Below are 19390 nucleotides of genomic sequence, written 5' to 3'. Positions count from 1 at the left end.
CCTCAAATAACCTCTCTCCACCCCTTCCCCCTCCTCTTCCCTTCTACTTTATGGACTATAGTTATGTTTTACCACTTGTATGAATGTGTAGGTGACTATATATTGATTTCATAGTAGTATTGAGTACATTGGATATTTTTTTTTGCAATTTTTGACCAGGGCCAAGTTTAAACCTGCCACCTCCAGTATATGGGGCCGGCACCCTACTCCTTTGAACCACAGGTGTTCCCCACATGTCCGGCAAATTTTAGAGTTGGGGTGTTGCTCTGGCTCAGGCTGGTCTCAAACCTGTGAGCTCAGGCAATCCACCCCCTTCAGCCTCCCAGAGTGCTAGGATTACAGGTGTGAGTTAAAGACCATGCCTGGCCTTTTTTTTTTTTTTTTTCCATTCTTGAGATACTTTACTAAGAAGAATATGTTCCAGCTCCATCCAGGTAAACATAAAAGATGTGAAGTCTCCATCTTTTTATGGCTGCATAGTATTCCATGGTGTATGTTATGCCCAGATCATGAAGTCCCCAAAGATCACCAAGGAGCAGATTCTGACACAAATGCAAAAGAGCCTTTTTGTTGCAAGGTCAAGCTTGGGCTCCCAGGGGCTCTGCTGCAACAGATGCGTGCCAGGAGCCCCGAGCTCTGGGGCATAGGGTTTTTATAATATGGGGTAGTGGGCAGGGTGGGCTAGGTTTCAGGACAGGGGGTGGTCTGGATTTAGCTGTCATATGGTCTGATGCAGAAGGTGGTTTCTGATTGGGAGGTTGCATTCGCAAGATTTCGGGGAATTGCCTGCTCTCCCAGGAAAGTGAAACTTATAAACAAAATGGTGGAGAAAACAAAACTTAACTCCTAAGATGGTGCCTAACTTCTATGATGGCATCTGTCTGGTTCTCTCATTCCCCTCTCTCCTTATGAATTCAAGGGCCCAATCATGGGTCTGGCACTATTTCTTGTTCAGATTGGAGCCGATATTGGCCTCTAAGAACTAATAATTGTACAGATCCTATACTTTCTTGAACAAAAGCAATGAGCTTGTTGATAATGCAAGGGCCCACAGTCACAAGTAGCAGTAATAACACTAGGGGACCAGCTAAGGCTGAGACCAGAGTCGTTAACCAGGGGGACCAATTGAAAATGGACTCATACCAGCTCTGATTATTTTCTCTTTCTAATTTACACTTGCGCAGGCTTTCTCACACAAGGGCCATAGATTCTTTTACAACACCTGAATGATTAGTGTAGAAACAGCATTTGTCTCCTAAGGCTGCACACAGCCCTCCTTGTTGGAGAAATAGTAGGTCTAGTCCTCTCCAGTTCTGCAAAACTACTTCAGAAAGGGAAGTTAAAGATTCCTGGAGGAGGGTAATAGATTTTTCTAATTCTTTTATGTCCAGATCAATCATGTCCCGAAGGGCACCATAGTTCTTATCTTGGAGGACCAGGACAGACATTCCAGTCCCAGCCCCAGCTATACCTAACCCTAATAATGTTGCAATGGTGAGAGCGGTAATCACCTCTTGCTTTCTGCATGGGGTTGGGGTCGGGGTCAAAATTGGGTCTGAAAATTTCTAAAGTACTTTACTGTCTTCATGATAAATTATTTTTGGTATTAGCTGCACTAGGACACAGTAATTATGGTTCTGGTCTAAGATCCCTGCATGTATGCATGGAGCCAAACCCATGGAGCAGGCCCACCAGGCATTGCTTGAGGGCATCAGATATCCAGTCCCATTCCAAGGGACAGTGGCATTGCATAGGTGTTGGTGAGAAATAGGAACCTTCCTGATGCACATGCCTTTCCCTACTACTGTCTGAATAGTGAGTCTAGGATGGTTCTGATGCCATTGGCAAGCTGTCGCTTCCCCAGAGGTATATTGTCCTAGGATGGCAACAGCTTCATAATAAGGAGGTTTTTACACTAAGACAGAGCCAGCAAGATGCTGTCAGATCTGGCCTGGTTAAGTTTAATACCTGATACATGCTTGTGAGCAGTTCCCATGTGGGCTCCAGGTATTCAAATTGACTCTTACTAGAATTGGGTGGCAGGGAGGTTACAGGGGCTCAGTTATTGATCTTGGGAAAACCTGGGGACTTTAGATAGTGGAGAATACTGTTGGGGCCAACTTGGGTGGGTTTATCAGGAACTGGGCTGTACTCTACTTTTATCTTAAGGAACCCACCCTTGTCATGTACAGCATGCCAAGTCTGTGCACCCCATTGGGCAGGGCTATATAAACGGAGTCCCCAAATTTTCCCAAATTCCCAAGTGGTCGGGCGGTTCCTTCCCAGGCTAGTGAACTGAATGCACACTGGATCACATAATCTTAATTCCACGAGGACTCCCATTTGATGGCAATTATCTCTATCATTTGTGTTTGACCAAGGACTGGGGCTTCTTTTTACTTTGATTAAATTTGGGATGTTTGGAGGCATCCACCAGATCTGACCTGTGAAGACACAATTTCAATGCTGACAGAAAAAATGGCCTTTCCCCTCGCACTTATCTATTTTATGGCCTGGACATACATAGTATGAGCTGTGGTGGGGATTCCAGGTGCTCTGTGTCAGACCTACTATTTAGTTCAGATCTATATATAAGTCTGGGTACCAGGTGTTCTTAGGATGTATGCCCCAGGTTGAATTTAACAGTGTCTAGTCTATGGACCAGATGAAGGTACCCCTGAACCCACAGATGGGTCCCTCGTAGACTTGCCAGGTGACGTTATATGGCTGATGAGGATTAGGGTAAGGGAAGGAGCATAAGGGGGTACATACAAGTAATAAAATCAGCAGAGAGCAGGTGGGGAGCACTTAGGTTTGAGTTTTAAAGAATCGTCTCCGTCCTGGCTGGATTTTCAATTGCAGAATGAAGTCTTCTTGAATAGCAAACAGGTCTGCTAGCTTGACGTGGGTGTGGAGTACCCAGGAGTCTATGCCGTCTACTTTGAGAGTGGTGGGTGTCACCAGGATCATGGCATAGGGGCCTTTCCACCGGGGTTCCAGAGTCTCCCGGTGATGTCTTTTCATGTAGACTCAATCACTGGGCTAGAACTTGTGGGGATCAGGTACAGGACCAGCCTCATAAGTAGCTTGCAGTCAGTTCCAATTCTCTTTCTGTACCTGCTGGTAACACCGAAGGGAGAGGAGGAAATTTTCATCATGTGCTTCAGTTAATAAATCTATGCGGGTGTTGGGAATGATGGGGGGTGGTCTCCCATAGAGTATCTCATAGGGAGTGAGCCTGAGCTTATAAGGAGAATTTCTAACCTGAGACAGGCAAAGGGAAGGAGAGCCACCCAGTCTCCACCAGACTCAAGAGTTAATTTGGTTAAGGTCTCTTTTAAGGTTCTATTCATTCTTTCCACCTGACCTGAGCTCTGGAGCCTGTAAGCGCATAGTAATTTCCAGCTTGTTCCCAGAGCCATAGCTATCCCCTGTGTTACCTGAGACACAAAGGCAGGGCCATTCTCTGAGCCAATCAGGGCTGGCAATCCATACCTGGGGAGGATGTCTTCCAACAATTTCTTCGCCACCGTCTAGGCTGTCTCATGCTTCGTTGGAAATGTTTCAACCCACCCGGAAAAGGTATCTATAAAAACTAAGAGGTATCTATATCCATACCATCCTGGTTTAACTTCTTTCAAATCCACTTCCCAATACACAACAGGCTTGTCCCCCCGCTCCCGGGTTCCTTGGGCAGCAGGTCCTGACCTGGCATTAGTGACCTGACAGCCTTTATAGGCCTCAACGACTTGGTCTACTTTGGTGTCTAGTCACTCTATTTTGATTTTTGCATGATGAACCAGGTTCTTGAACTTTCTGTTGCCCAGGTGGGTGGCTTGGTGCATATGCTGGAGCACTTCCATCCCTAATTGAGCTGGGAGGATGGTTCTGCCATCCACGGTGCACCACCAATCATTATATTTCGCTGGGTAGTGTGCTTGAGGGATGGTGCGGAGCCAAACCAGATCTACCTGGGTTTCTTTGGCAACACCAGTGCTCCTGGATCTGGTAAACTGAGGGCTAGCTCCTGGGTTACATTGAGGGCCACGTCCTTGGCTACCTCGTCTGCTTGTCAGTTGCCCCTGGCCACTGGGGAATTCCCTTTCTGGTGACCCAGGCAGTGAATAATGGCTAGCTTCTTTGGCAACCAGATGGCTGTCAGGAGGTCCAGTATCTCTTGCTTGTTCTTTATCATCTTTCCTTCTGCTGTCAGCAACCCCCTCTCCTGGTAGATGGCGCCATCATAAATGTGGGCTGTGGCAAATGCAAAATGGGTGTGAGTATAGATGTTAACTTTCTTTCCTTTTCCCAGAACTAAGGCCTTGGTGAGGGCGATGAGTTCTGCCCGTTGGGCAGAAGTACAGCTTGGTAGGGGTTCAGTCCACAATGTTTCCATTTCTGAAACCACTGCCGCCCCTGCATACCTGTGTCCATTTCTCATGAAGCTACTGCCATCTGTGAACCATGTTTCCTCAGCGTCAGGCAGCAGCCTATTGATCAGGTCTTGGCAAAGGCTGTGGACTTGTATTAGTATATCCTGGCAGTGATGTAGCGGCACCTCGGTGTTTGGGTTGGGTAAGAGAGTGGACAGATTCAGGGCTGCACTGGGTAAGAACCAAATCCTCAGTGGATTCAGTAGTAAACTTTGATAATGAGTCAGCTACACGTTACTCATCCACCGGTCTTGGGGCTGCTTCAGGACTCCTTTGATGGTATGGGGGGTCGTTATTGACAGTTCTTGTCCCAGGGTGAGTTTATCTGCATCCTTTACTAAGAGGGCAGTGGCCGCTATAATATGTAAACAAGGGGGCCATCCCGAGGCTACTGGGTCAAGTCTTTTGGATAGGTAGGCAACTGGACGAGTTCAAGGTCCCAAAGTTTGGGTTAATATTCCCTTGGCCACCCCTTTATGTTCATCTACATAGATGAAAAGGTTTCATGATATCGGGGAGGCTCAGTGCAGGAGAGGTTAACAGGGCAGTCTTGAGATCTCTAAATGCTTGGTCTCTGTCTGCTGACCACTGGAAAGGCTGCCCCTCTTTGGTGGCTTCATAGAGGGGCTTGGCAATTTCAGCAAACCCCGGCACCCACAGTCTGCAAAATCCAACTGTTCCCCCAAATTCCCACACCTGCCTGGGAATAGTGGGAGTTGGGATTTTGAGTACGGTTTGTTTTCTGGCTTTGCTCAGCCACCTTTGGCCGCCTTTGAGCACATATCCCAAATAACTTACAGTTTGTTGACAAATCTGGGCTTTCTTCATTGACACCCGGTATCCTAGGTCCCCCAAGGTGGTGAGCAGATCCCGTGTTCCTTGTAGGTAAACTTGTTCAGCAGCAGCTGCTATTAATATGTCATCTACATACTGGAGAAGGGTCAGGCCAGGGTATAACTTATGGAACTCACCTAAGTCTGCAAGTAGAGCCTCATCAAAAATAGTCAGAGTGTTCTTGAAGCCTTGTGGTAGGCAGATCCAGGCTAGCTGTCCGCTGATGCCCTCCTCTGGGTCACTCCACTCAAAGGCAAGCATAGCCGATGCTCCGAAGATGGCCGCCGAGTAACAGCTTCCTTGCATCTGGGCACCATGAGTCTGGGGAGATAGGACTCCAGGCATCTCTGGCTGGTGGTATCTGCCCATCATCACTCCTATGAGGATACAGGGAGTCAGCGAGAGACTTCTGGACCCCAAGAGGAGGACTAAAACAGTGGAAAACCGGCAAGTGGTCGCGTGTGTTCAATCCTTCTAAACCCGCCCACAACTGTAAGTTCAGTAGCAGCGAGACTGCAAACCAGAAAGGCCTTACCTGTGAACTGTTTTGGTGTCCTTGGACTTGGCACTGAGTTGAACTGCCTTGGGGAGGGCCTGAGCGGGAGTGCGGAGAACTTTGGCCGTTGTCTAGGGCCCCAGTCTGAGCCGCTGAGCCGGACGGAGCTAATAGTGTTCGGCGGTGGGTCACACGGAACCATTGTCAGTGATCTGCCCCGGCAAGCTCCACCCTCAGAGTCGCAGAGCTAGAAACAGGTGGGAACTGGTAACCCAACAACCAAGTAGCCTAAGGGTGGGGTCTGAGCCGCCTTGCAGCCCTAACCCTCAGGGGCAGAGTGAGACCGGTTTTGGCACACTGGGTAAGTAGATAGCCACTTCAGCAGTGACTCCAGCGAGAAAGCTGGAAAGCTTCTGCTCAGCAAGTCGACAAGTTCAAAGTGCCTTTTAAGTGGGCTGAAGAGAGATTTAGGGTATCTACCTGCTGGGGTTTGAGAAATCAGCAGCCTCCAGTCATATCAGAACTGTGATTAACATCTCATACCCCAGAAGACCACGTGTTGCCCAGACAATATTCAATAACATATACAAACTGCTTTGTTTTTGGTTGTGTATTTTTTTTCTTTTTTTTTTTTGGTTTGGTTGTTTTTTTTTTTTTATTTTGATGTTGATGTTCTTTTGTTTTTTAATTTCAATCTTTTCCATACAGATCCCTTTTTCTTTCTCATTTTATCAAGTTTAATTATACTTTCCCAACTGCTGCCTTTTTTTAATAACTAGAACTTCATTTTTGCTAGTGTTTCTACCGCTATCATTTGGTTATTCACCCTACTTTATCCCCGCAAAGTTTTCTGTTTGCTTGTTTTGGTTTGATTTATAGCATTTTTGTCTTTCCTCTCTACTTGGTGGAGGTGGGGTACGGTGTCTGATCAGGTTAGCAGAGCTGCTGACCTCAAGGGAAAAACCCAACTGGGCACTCCCAGAAGGAGGGGTCTTTTAATGTTGTGTCAAAGTACCCTACTGTACACCTATATTGCCCTGTCTCCCTCTTTCTGTGCCTCTCTTCTTTTTGTCAATATTCCTTATACCCACCCCCTCTCCTTTCTCTATCTTTCATTTTTTTCTTATCACTCGGTCCTCCTTTCTTTCATCCCGTTTTTGCTCTTCAACCTTCTCACCCTTCTGGTCCTGTAACCCTTAGTCCACAGGCACAAGAACTTAAAGAGCAAGAGGAAGTGAAAGGAAAATTAGGGCAAGGAAACAGATAAAAGAAATCACTCATGAGGAAGAATCAGCAGAAAACTCCAGGCAACATGAAGAACCAGTCCAGAACAACCCCACCAAGGGACCAGGAGGTAGCTACTGCAGATGATTCCACCTGTAAAGAAATGTTAGGAATGACAGAAAGGGAATTTAGAATACACATGTTGAAAACAATGAAAGAAATGATGGAAACAATGAAGGAAATTGCTAATAAAGTGGAAAATAATCAAAAGGAAAACCAAAAAAAGAATCAGATAAGAGATGAACGATATGAAGAATATAAAAAGGATATAGCAGAGCTGAAGGAACTGAAACAGTCAATTAGGGAACTTAAAGGTGCAATGGAAAGTATCAGCAACAGGTTAGACCATGCAGAAGAAATAAATTCAGAGGTAGAAGACAAAGTTCTTGAGATAACTCAGACAGTAAAAGAGGCAGAAAAGAAGAGACAGAAAGCAGAACGTTCACTGTCAGAATTATGGGACTTTATGAAGCGTTCCAACATACGAGTTATAGGAATTCCAGAAGGGGAAGAAGAATGCCCCAGAGGAATGGAAGCCATACTAGAGAATATTATAAAAGAAAATTTCCCAAATATCACCAAAGATTCTGACACACTGCTTTCAGAGGGATATCGGACCCCAGGTCGCCTCAACTCTAACCAAGCTTCTCCAAGACACATAGTGATGAAGCTGTTCAAAGTCAAGACCAAAGAAAAGATTCTGCAAGCTGCCAGGAGTAAGCGCCAGTTGATCTACAGGGGCAAATCCATCAGAGTGACCGCAGACTTCTCTAATGAAACTTTCCAAGCAAGAAGACAATGGTCATCTACCTTTAATCTACTTAAACGGAACAATTTCCAGCCCAGAATTCTGTACCCTGCTAAGCTAAGCTTAAAAATTGATGGAGAAATCAAATCATTTACAGATATACAAACATTGAGGAAATTCGCCACAACAAGACCAGCTCTACAGGAAATACTTCAACCTGTTCTGCACACTGACCACCACAATGGATCAACATCAAAGTAAGAACTCAGAAATCAAAGGACAGAATCTAACCTCCACACTGATGCAAAAGATAAAACTAAGCAATGGACTCTCACCAAATAAGACGAATAGAATACTACCACACTTATCAATTATCTCAATAAATGTTAATGGCTTGAATTCCCCACTGAAGAGACATACATTGGCTGACTGGATTAAAAAACACAAGCCATCCATTTGCTGTCTGCAAGAAACACACCTGGCTTCAAAAGACAAATTAAAGCTCCGAGTCAAGGGTTGGAAGACAATTTTTCAGGCAAATGGAATTCAGAAGAAAAGAGGAGTTGCAATCTTATTTTCAGATACATGTGGATTTAAAGCAACTAAAGTCAAAAAAGACAAAGATGGTCAATTTATATTGGTCAAGGGAAAAATACAAGAAGAAGACATTTCAATTCTAAATATGTATGCACCCAATTTAAATGCTCCCAGATTCTTGAAACAGACCTTACTCAGTCTGAGCAATATGATATCTGATAATACCATCATAACAGGGGACTTTTAACACTCCTCTTACAGAGCTGGACAGATCGTCTCAACAAAAATTAAACAAAGATATAAGAGATTTAAATGAGACCCCAGAACAACTATGCTTGATAGACGCATATAGAACACTCCACCCCAAAGATAAAGAATATACATTCTTCTCATCACCCCATGGAACATTCTCCAAAATTGATCATATCCTGGGACACAAAACAAATATCAACAGAATCAAAAGAATTGAAATTTTACCTTGTATCTTTTCAGACCATAAGGAACTAAAGGTGAAACTCAACTCTAACAAAGATGCTCAACCCCAACCAAAGGCATGGAAATTAAATAATCTTCTGTTTAATAACAGATGGGTGAAGAAAAAAATAAAGCAGGAAATCATTATCTTCCTTGAGCATAACAACAATGAAGACACAAGCTACCAAAAACTTTGGGATACTGCAAAAGCAGTTTTGAGAGGAAAATTCATCGCTTTAGATGCCTACATTCGAAAAACAGAAAGACAGCACATCAACAATCTCACAAGAGATCTTATGGAATTGGAAAAAGAAGAACAATCTAAGCCTAAACTCAGTAGAAGAAAAGAAATATCCAAAATCAAATCAGAGATCAATGAAATTGAAAACAAAAGAATCATTCAGAAAATTAATGAAACAAGGAGTTGATTTTTAGAAAAATTAAATAAAATACATAAACCATTGGCCCGACAAACGAGGAATAGAAAAGTAAAATCTCTAGTAACCTCAATCAGAAATGATAAAGGGGAAATAACAACTGATCCCACAGAGATACAAGAGATCATCTCTGAATACTACCAGAAACTCTATGCCCAGAAATTTGACAATGTGAAGGAAATGGATCAATATTTGGAATCACACCCTCTCCCTAGACTCAGCCAGGAAGAAATAGAGCTCCTGAACAGACCAATTTCAAGCACTGAGATCAAAGAAACAATAAAAAATCTTCCAACCAAAAAATGCCCTGGTCCAGATGGCTTCACTCCAGAATTCTATCAAACCTTCAAGGAAGAGCTTATTCCTGTACTGCAGAAATTATTCCAAAAAATTGAGGAAGAAGGAATCTTCCCCAACACATTCTATGAAGCAAACATCACCCTGATACCAAAACCAGGAAAAGACCCAAACAAAAAGGAGAATTTCAGACCAATCTCACTCATGAATATAGATGCAAAAATTCTCAACAAAATCTTAGCCAATAGATTACAGCTTATCATCAAAAAAGTCATTGATCATGATCAAGTAGGCTTCATCCCAGGGATGCAAGGCTGGTTCAACATACGAAAGTCCATAAACGTTATCCACCATATTAACAGAGGCAAAAATAAAGATCACATGATCCTCTCAATAGACGCAGAAAAAGCATTTGATAAAATCCAGCATCCTTTTCTAATTAGAACACTGAAGAGTATAGGCATAGGTGGCACATTTCTAAAACTGATTGAAGCTATCTATGACAAACCCACAGCCAATATTTTACTGAATGGAGTAAAACTGAAAGCTTTTCCTCTTAGAACTGGAACCAGACAAGGTTGTCCTCTGTCACCTTTACTATTCAACGTAGTGCTGGAAGTTCTAGCCAATACAATTAGGCAAGACAAGGAAATAAAGGGAATCCAAATGGGAGCAGAGGAGGTCAAACTCTCCCTCTTTACTGATGACATGATCTTATACTTAGAGAACCCCAAAGACTCAACCACAAGACTCCTAGAAGTCATCAAAAAATACAGTAATGTTTCAGGATATAAAATCAATGTCCACAAGTCAGTAGCCTTTGTATACACCAATAACAGTCAAGATGAGAAGCTAATAAGGACACATCTCCCTTCACCATAGTTTCAAAGAAAATGAAATACCTAGGAATATCCCTAACGAAGCAGGTGAAGGAACTCTATAAAGAAAACTATGAAATTCTCAGAAAGGAAATAGCAGAGGATATTAACAAATGGAAGAACATAGCATGCTCATGGATGGGAAGAATCAACATTGTTAAAATGTCTATACTTCCCAAAGCAATCTACCTATTCAATGCCATTCCTATCAAAGTACCTACATTGTACTTTCAAGATTTGGAAAAAATGATTCTGCGTTTTGTATGGAACTGGAAAAAACCCCGTATAGCTAAGGCAGTTCTCTGTAACAAAAATAAAGCTGGGGGCATCAGCATACCAGATTTTAGTCTGTACTACAAAGCCCTAGTGGTCAAGACAGCATGGTACTGGCACAAAAACAGAGAATAAGACACTTGGAATCGAATTGAACACCAAGAAATGAAACTAACATCTTACAGCCACCTAATCTTCGATAAACCAAACAAGAACTTACCTTGGGGGAAAGACTCCCTATTCAATACATGGTGTTGGGAGAAGTGGATGTCTACATGTAAAAGACTGAAACTGGACCCACACATTTCCCCACTTACAAAAATTGATTCAAGATGGATAAAGGACTTAAATTTAAGGCATGAAACAATAAAAATCCTCCAAGAAAGCATAGGAAAAACACTGGAAGATATTGGCCTGGGGAAAGACTTCATGAAGAAGTCTGCCATGGCAATTGCAACAACAACAAAAATAAACAAATGGGACTGCATTAAACTGAAAAGCTTCTGTACAGCTAAGGAGACAATAACCAAAGCAAAGAGACAACCTACACAATGCGAAAGGATATTTGCATATTTTCAATCAGACAAAAGCTTGATAACTAGGATCTATAGAGAACTCAAATTAATCCACATGAAAAAAGCCAACAATCCCATATATCAATGGGCAAGAGACATGAATAGAACTTTCTCTAAAGATGACAGATGAATGGCTAACAAACACATGAAAAAGTGTTCATCATCTCTATATATTAGAGAAATGCAAATCAAAACAACCCTGAGATATCATCTAACCCCAGTGAGAACAGCCCACATCACAAAATCTCAAAACTGCAGATGCTGGCGTGTATGTGGGGAGAAGGGAACACTTTTACACTGCTGGTGGGACTGCAAACTAGTACAACCTTTCTGGAAGGAAGTATGGAGAAACCTCATAGCACTCAAGCTAGACCTCCCATTTGATCCTGCAATCCCATTACTGGGCATCTACCCAGAAGGAAAAAAATCCTTTTATCATAAGGACACTTGTACTAGACTGTTTATTGCAGCTCAATTTACAATCGCCAAAATATGGAAACAGCCTAAGTGCCCACCAACTCAGGAATGGATTAACAAGCTGTGGTATATGTATACCATGGAATACTATTCAGCCATTAAAAAAAATGAAGACTACATCCTTTGTATTAACCTGGATGGAAGTGGAAGACATTATTCTTAGTAAAGCATCACAAGAATGGAGAAGCATGAATCCTATGTACTCAATCTTGATATGAGGACAATTAATGACAATTAAGGTTATGGGGGGGGGAAGCAGAAAGAGGGATGGAGGGAGGGGGGTGGAGCCTTAGTGTGTGTCACACTTTATGGGGGCAAGACATGATTGCAAGTGGGACTTTACCTGACAATTGCAATCAGTGTAACTGGCTTATTGTACCCTCAATGAATCCCCAACAACAACAAAAAAAAGGCAAGCATAGCCTTTCTTTGTGGAGCTTGAGGCTGACTGAAAAAGGCATCTTTTAAATCTAAAACTGTGTAGCACGTTTGAGTTGGGGCCAAGGCACTGAGGAGTATATATGGGTTAGGCACGGTTGGGTGAATATCCCTTACCCGCTTATTGACCTCCCGTAAGTCCTGTACTGGACGATAGTCATTTGTGAGGGGTTTCTTAATGGGCAACAAGGGGGCATTCCATGCCAATTGGCAAGGGATTACAATTCCTGCCCGCAGAAGGGTCTAATGTGTGGAAGTATGCCTTTCTTTGCCTCCGCGGCCATGAGGTACTGCTTCACTTTTATGGGTTCTGCTCCAGGTTTAAGTTCTACTAAAACTGGAGGCTGATGAATGGCTAGCCCTATTCCTCCTGTTTCGGCCCATGCCAAAGGATAGGAGTGTAGCCAATCACTAATGTCAGCTTGGGCTTGTGGTGATTGTTGGTGAAGCTTGTACTCATCTTCTAGCTGGACAGTTAGAACTTGTATAGGGTGTCCTTGATTATCTGTGACCTGAGGTCTGTCCTGCTTGAAGAATATCTGGGCCCCAATTTTATTCAACAGATCTCTACATAGTAAAGGGTATGGGCTGTCTGGGATAACCATAAATGCATGGGATACCTGGCCCGTGCCTAGGTCTACAATTCTTTGGGTAGTCCATGAGTACTGTTTCATCCCAGTTGCTCACTGGACCCAAGATTTTCTTGTATCTAGTTTACCCTGATCCTTTATAAGTACTGAATGCTGGGCGCCCATGTCCACCAGGAAATCTATCAGTGTCCCCTCCACTTTGAGGGTTACCCTGGGTTCAGGAAGGGGTACTGAACCCTGACCCCTCTAGTCACTCAGGTTCCCCAGTTCTAGGATGTGGGCCTTACCATGGGAGGTGGGCCTGCCGGTTCTCCTTTTAGGACATTCTCTGGCCCAATGCCCCATCTCCTTACAATAGGCACACAGATCCTTCTGTAGACGTCAGCATCCCCACACACCCCCAAGGTTTTTCCTCACCTTCTTCCATTAGCTGTAGTAGCCGAGCCTGCCAATCCTGAGGCTCAGCAGCAGTGGCGGCCAGCAGGATTTTAGCCATGTCCTGAGTTTGTTTGGCCCGAGCCCAAGTCTGCTTTTCCTCTGGTGTCTCTCTATTATTATATACTTTTTTAGCCACTGCAAGCAAATCCTGTAAAGATTTTTCAGCCAGCCTATCTACCCTCTGGAGTTTCTTTTTTATGTCAGGGCCTATGTTAACAAAGGTCATGATCACTGTGGCTTTGCTACCCTCTGCCTCAGGATCCATGGGTATGTATGTATGGAATGCTGCCATGATTCTTTCCAGGAAGGCAGCAGGAGACTCTTCTTTTTCCTGCTGCACATTTCCTACCTTAGCCAAATTGGTTGGCTTATGGGCTGCTTTCTGGATACCCCTCATTAGAGTCTGGTGGTAGACTCGGAGAATCACCTGGCCATCTCCCATATTAAAATCCCAATCAGGGTGGGTAAGGGGAAAAACAGCATCAATCTCAGCAGGGTTGGTAGTCAGATTCTCATTCTGGCCCACAACCAATTTCTGGGCCTCAGACAGGATTCTTTCCCTTACTTCCGTGGTGAACAGTACCTGTAAAAGCTGCTGACAATCATCCCAAGTGGGCTGATGAGCGAAAAGAACAGAATCTAAGAGATTAATTAAAGCACTGAGTTTTTTTAGAAAATTTAGGGTTCTGCATTTTCCAGTTATATAAATCACTAGTGGCAAAGGGCCAATAGTAAAGGTTCTGCACCCTGTCCGCTTCCAGGGGGCTCGTGGCCCTCAAGAGAAGGATGGTTGAATCAGCATTCGCCTCTTGATGGGCACACTATCTGGTGAATGGCGGACTTACAGCAATAGGTCTTGCTGCTGTCCCGGCTTCAGCAGTGGGCTCCCCTTCTGCCGCTTCCCCAGAAGGTACGGGCTCAACCTGTGGAGGGGCAGGAGGACGATACAGAGGAGGACAAAGGAGATCCTGATCTGTACTGTCCTGAAAAACAGAGTAGAATGGTGCAGAGGGTTTGGGTTTAGTGGGTTTCAATGAGGGGCTTCTCGCGCACTGCGAAAACCACCACACTGTTTAAGACATTATCTGCCAGGGGCAGAAACGCCTTCAGCCAGGGAGGGGGATCTTCCACCAGGTCCATCCAGGTGTTGATATATGGAACCTGGTTGGGGTGACTGGTCAGTGGACAATAAACAATGTCTTTAACCTGGAAAATAATGGGAAGGTGAAAGGTCTCCACTGGAGGCCAGCCAACATTGAATGTTGGCCACTGGCTCCTGCAGAAAGTAATTTGTTTAGTTTGTTTCACCACAAGCCCCAGATTTTGGGCCCCAGTCTTTACTTCTGAGAAATGATAAAGGAAAATAGACAGAGGGGTTGTCTGAGTCTGTCCCATTTTGGCAGTAGAAGTTGCCCCAAACATGACACTCATGACAAACACAGAGGACACACTGAGAACACACAACAATCTGTGGAAATGAAACCAAAATAGGATGATGGTCCTTGACTGTCCTGTGTGAGTGGCCCACTGTGACCACACCACCATGCCCTGGGGATTCCAAGTCCCAGTCCAGTGGGGCAATTCCTTTAACAAACACTGGAAGGTCTGGGGATTCCACATCCCAGTCCGAAGGATCTAAGTTTTCCCCGTACTCTGGAGTTCCACGTCCCAGGTCAAAGGAGTCAGATCCCTCCCAGAAGGGGCCGGGAAGTCTCCATGGCACCCCAGGCTGGCAGCCACCAGCGCATCCACCTTGACTTCATGCCGGCCTCTTATTCACAGATCTCTAAAAATAACCACAACAGAGAAGACAAACACTTACCCTGTATCGGCTCTCTGGGTCAGGGGTCTTCAAGGGGTCTTGGGGATCCTGGACGAGCCCCCAAGTGTTATGCCCAGATCACGAAGTCCCCGGAGACCACCAAGGAGCCGATTCTGATGCAAATGCAAAAGAGCCTTTTTGTTGCAAGGTCAAGCTTGGGGTCCCGGGGCCTCCACTGCAACAGATCCGGGACAGGAGCCCCGAGATCTGGGGCATAGGGTTTTTATCATATGGGGTAGTAGGCAGGGTGGGCTAGGTTTCAGGACAGGGGGCAGTCTGGGATTGGCTGTCGTATGGTCTGATGCAGAAGGTGGTTTCTGATTGGGAGGTTGCATTCACATGATTTCGGGGAATTGCCTGCTCTTCCAGGAAAGTGAAACTTGTAAACAAAATGGCGGAGAAAATAAAACTTAACTCCTAAGATGGCACCTAACTTCTAAGATGGCATCGGTCTGGTTCTCTCAGTGTACATATGCCACAATTTGCAATTCCTCTACTAGGCATATACCCAGATGATCAAAACTTAATTTACAACAAAGACACTTGCACCAGAATGTTTATTGCAGCCCGATGATCAAAACTTATTTTACAACAAAGACATTTGCACCAGAATGTTTATTGCAGCCCGATGATCAAAACTTATTTTACAACAAAGACATTAGCACCAGAATGTTTATCGCAGCCCAATTCATAATTACCAAGACATGGAAACAGCCCAAGTGCCCGTCAACCCATGAATGGATTAACAAATTCTGGTATATGTACACCATGTAATACTATGCAGCCATAAGATTTCATTATTTTATAAAACTGTATGGCAGTTTTAAAAATATGTAAAGGGAGACAAGACTGAAACCGATTTACTGGAATTGCACATTGAGGGTCCTAGTACATCTCAAATATGTCTATTATGTCCTATAATGGAGGATCTGTCATGGCCAATAAGGAGAAGAACTGTGTGGCCATCACTGCAGACAGGCGCTTCAGGATCCAAGCCCAAATGGTGACCACAGACTTCCAGAAGATTTTTCCAATGGGAGACCATTTGTACATTGGTCTGGCCGGCCTTGCCACTGATGTCCAGACAGTTGCCCAGCGCCTCAAGTTCTGGATGAACCTGTATGAGTTAAAGGAAGGTTGGCAGATCAAACCTTATACCCTCATCAGTACAGTGGCCAATGTTTTCTATGAGAAATAGTTTGGTCTCTACTACACTGAGCCAGTCATTGCTTGTTTGGACCTGAAGACTGGTAAGCTCTTCATTTGCTCTCTAGACCTCATTGGCTGCCCCCTGATGACTTTGTGGTCATGTATGAACAAATGTATGGGATGTGTGAGTCCCTCTGGGAGCCTAACATGGATCCAGAACACCTGTTTGAAACAAACTTCCAAGCCACGCTGAATGCCATGGACCGGGATGCAGTGTCAGTCATTGGAGTCATTGTCCACATCATTGAGAAGGACAAAATCACCACCAGGACACTGAAGGCCTGAATGGACTAACCCTGTTCCCAGAGCCCATCTTTTTTTTTTTTTTTTTTGAAATAAAATAGGCTCTCTCTAAAAAAAATATGTAAAGGTATACCTACCAGGTGAGCCCTAGAAATTCTTTTTTTTTTTTTTTAACTTTTTTTTTCTTATTGTTGAGGATTCGTTGAGGGTACAATAAGCCAGGTTACACTGATTGCAACTGTTAGGTAAAGTCCCTCTTGCAATCATGTCTTGCCCCCATAAAGTGTGACACACACCAAGGCCCCACTCCCCTCCCTCCTTCCCTCTTTCTGTTTCCCCCCTCATACCCATAATTGTCATTAATTGTCCTCATATCAAAATTGAGTACATAGGATTCATGCTTCTCCATTCTTGTGATGCTTTACTAAGAATAATGTCTTCCACATCCATCCAGGTTAATATGAAGGATGTAAAGTCTCCATTTTTTTTAATGGCTGAATAGTATTCCATGGTATACATATACCACAGCTTGTTAATCCATTCCTGGGTTGGTGGGCACTTAGGCTGTTTCCACATTTTGGCGATTGTAAATTGAGCTGCAATAAACAGTCTAGTACAAGTGTCCTTATGATAAAAGGATTTTTTTCCTTCTGGGTAGATGCCCAGTATTGGGATTGCAGGATCAAATGGGAGGTCTAGCTTGAGTGCTTTGAGGTTTCTCCATACTTCCTTCCAGAAAGGTTGTACTAGTTTGCAGTCCCACCAGCAGTGTAAAAGTGTTCCCTTCTCTCCACATCCACGCCAGCATCTGCAGTTTGGAGGTTTTGTGATGTGGGCCATTCTCATTGGGGTTAGATGATATCTCAGGGTTGTTTTGATTTGCATTTCACTAATATATAGAGATGATGAACATTTTTTCATGTGTTTGTTGGCCATTCGTCTATCGTCTTTAGACAAAGTTCTATTCATGTCTCTTGCCCATTCATATATGGGATTGTTGGCTTTTTTCATGTGGATTAATTTGAGTTCTCTATAGATCCTAGTTATCAAGCTTTTGTCTGATTGAAAATATGAAAATATCCTTTCGCATTGTGTAGGTTGTCTCTTTGCTCTGGTTATTGTCTCCTTAGCTGTACAGAAGCTTTTCAGTTTAATGAAGTCCCATTTGTTTATTTTTGTTGTTGTTGCAATTGCCATGGCAGTCTTCTTCATGAAGTCTTTCCCCAGGCCAATATCTTCCAGTGTTTTTCCTATGCTTTCTTGGAGGATTTTTATTGTTTCATGCCTTAAATTTAAGTCCTTTATCCATCTTGAATCAATTTTTGTGAGTGGGGAAAGGTGTGGGTCCAGTTTCAGTCTTTTACATGTAGACATCCAGTTCTCCCAACACCATTTATTGAATAGGGAGTCTTCCCCCAAGGTATGTTCTTGTTTGGTTTATCAAAGATTAGGTGGTTGTAAAATGTTAGTTTCATTTCTTGGTTTTCAATTTGATTCCAAGTGTCTATGTCTCTATTTTTGTGCCAGTACCATGCTGTCTTGAGCACTATGGCTTTGTTGTACAGACTAAAATCTGGTATGCTGATGCCCCCAGCTTTATTTTTGTTACAGAGAACTGCCTTAGCTATACGGGGTTTTTTCCAGTTCCATACAAAACGCAGAAAAATTTTTTCCAAATCTTGAAAGTACGATGTTGGTATTTTGATAGGAATGGCATTGAATAGGTAGATTGCTTTGGGAAGTATAGACATTTTAACAATGTTGATTCTTCCCATCCATGAGCATGGTATGTTCTTCCATTTGTTAATATCCTCTGCTATTTCCTTTCTGAGGATTTCATAGTTTTCTTTATAGAGGTCTTTCACCTCCTTCGTTAGGTATATTCCTAGGTATTTCATTTTCTTTGAGACTATGGTGAAGGGAGTTGTGTCCTTAATTAGCTTCTCATCTTGACTGTTATTGGTGTACACAAAGGCTACTGACTTGTGGACATTGATTTTATATCCTGAAACATTACTGTATTTTTTGATGACTTCTAGGAGTCTTGTGGTTGAGTCTTTGGGGTTCTCTAAGTATAAGATCATGTCGTCAGCAAAGAGAGAGAGTTAGACTTCCTCTGCTCCCATTTGGATTCCCTTTATTTCCTTGTCTTGCCTAATTGTATTGGCTAGAACTTCCAGCACTACGTTGAATAGTAAAGATGACAGACGACAACCTTGTCTGGTTCCAGTTCTAAGAGGAAAAGCTTTCAGTTTTACTCCATTCAGTAAAATATTGGCTGTGGGTTTGTCATAGATACCTTCAATCAGTTTTAGAAATGTGCCACCTATGCCTGTACTCTTCAGTGTTCTAGTTAGAAAAGGATGCTGGATTTTATCAAATGCTTTTTCTGCATCTATTGAGAGGATCATGTGATCTTTATTTTTGCCTCTGTTAATATGGTGGGTAACGTTTATTTACTTGCGTATGTTATACCAGCCTTGCATCCCTGGGATGAAGCCTACTTGATCATGATCAATGACTTTTTTGATGATAAGCTGTAATCTATTGGCTAGGATTTTGTTGAGAATTTTTGCATCTATGTTCATGAGTGATATTGGTCTGAAATTCTCCTTTTTGTTTGGGTCTTTTCCTGGTTTTGTTATCAGGGTGATGTTTGCTTCATAGACACTGTTGAGGAGGATTCCTTCTTCCTCAATTTTTTGGAATAATTTCTGCAGTACAGGAATAAGCTCTTCCTTGAAGGTTTGATAGAATTCTGGAGTGAAGCCATCTGGAACAGGGCATTTTTTGGTTGGAAGATTTTTTATTGTTTCTTTGATCTCAGTGATTGAAATTGGTCTGTTCAGGAGCTCTATTTCTCCCTGGCTGAGTCTAGGGAGAGGGTGTGATTCGAAATATTGATCC

The 19390-nt window shown here is 43.3% G+C and overlaps 1 pseudogene; it reads left to right on the top strand.

Annotated features, from left to right (window-relative positions):
• Positions 1-15932: 15932 nt before the first annotated feature.
• Positions 15933-16534, top strand: LOC128565347 (proteasome subunit beta type-3-like; annotated as a pseudogene).
• Positions 16535-19390: the final 2856 nt, after the last annotated feature.

The sequence above is a fragment of the Nycticebus coucang genome, chromosome 14 (assembly GCF_027406575.1).
Source record: "Nycticebus coucang isolate mNycCou1 chromosome 14, mNycCou1.pri, whole genome shotgun sequence".
In the NCBI taxonomy this organism is placed as follows: domain Eukaryota; kingdom Metazoa; phylum Chordata; class Mammalia; order Primates; family Lorisidae; genus Nycticebus; species Nycticebus coucang.
This window is presented reverse-complemented; position numbering and strand designations above follow the sequence as displayed.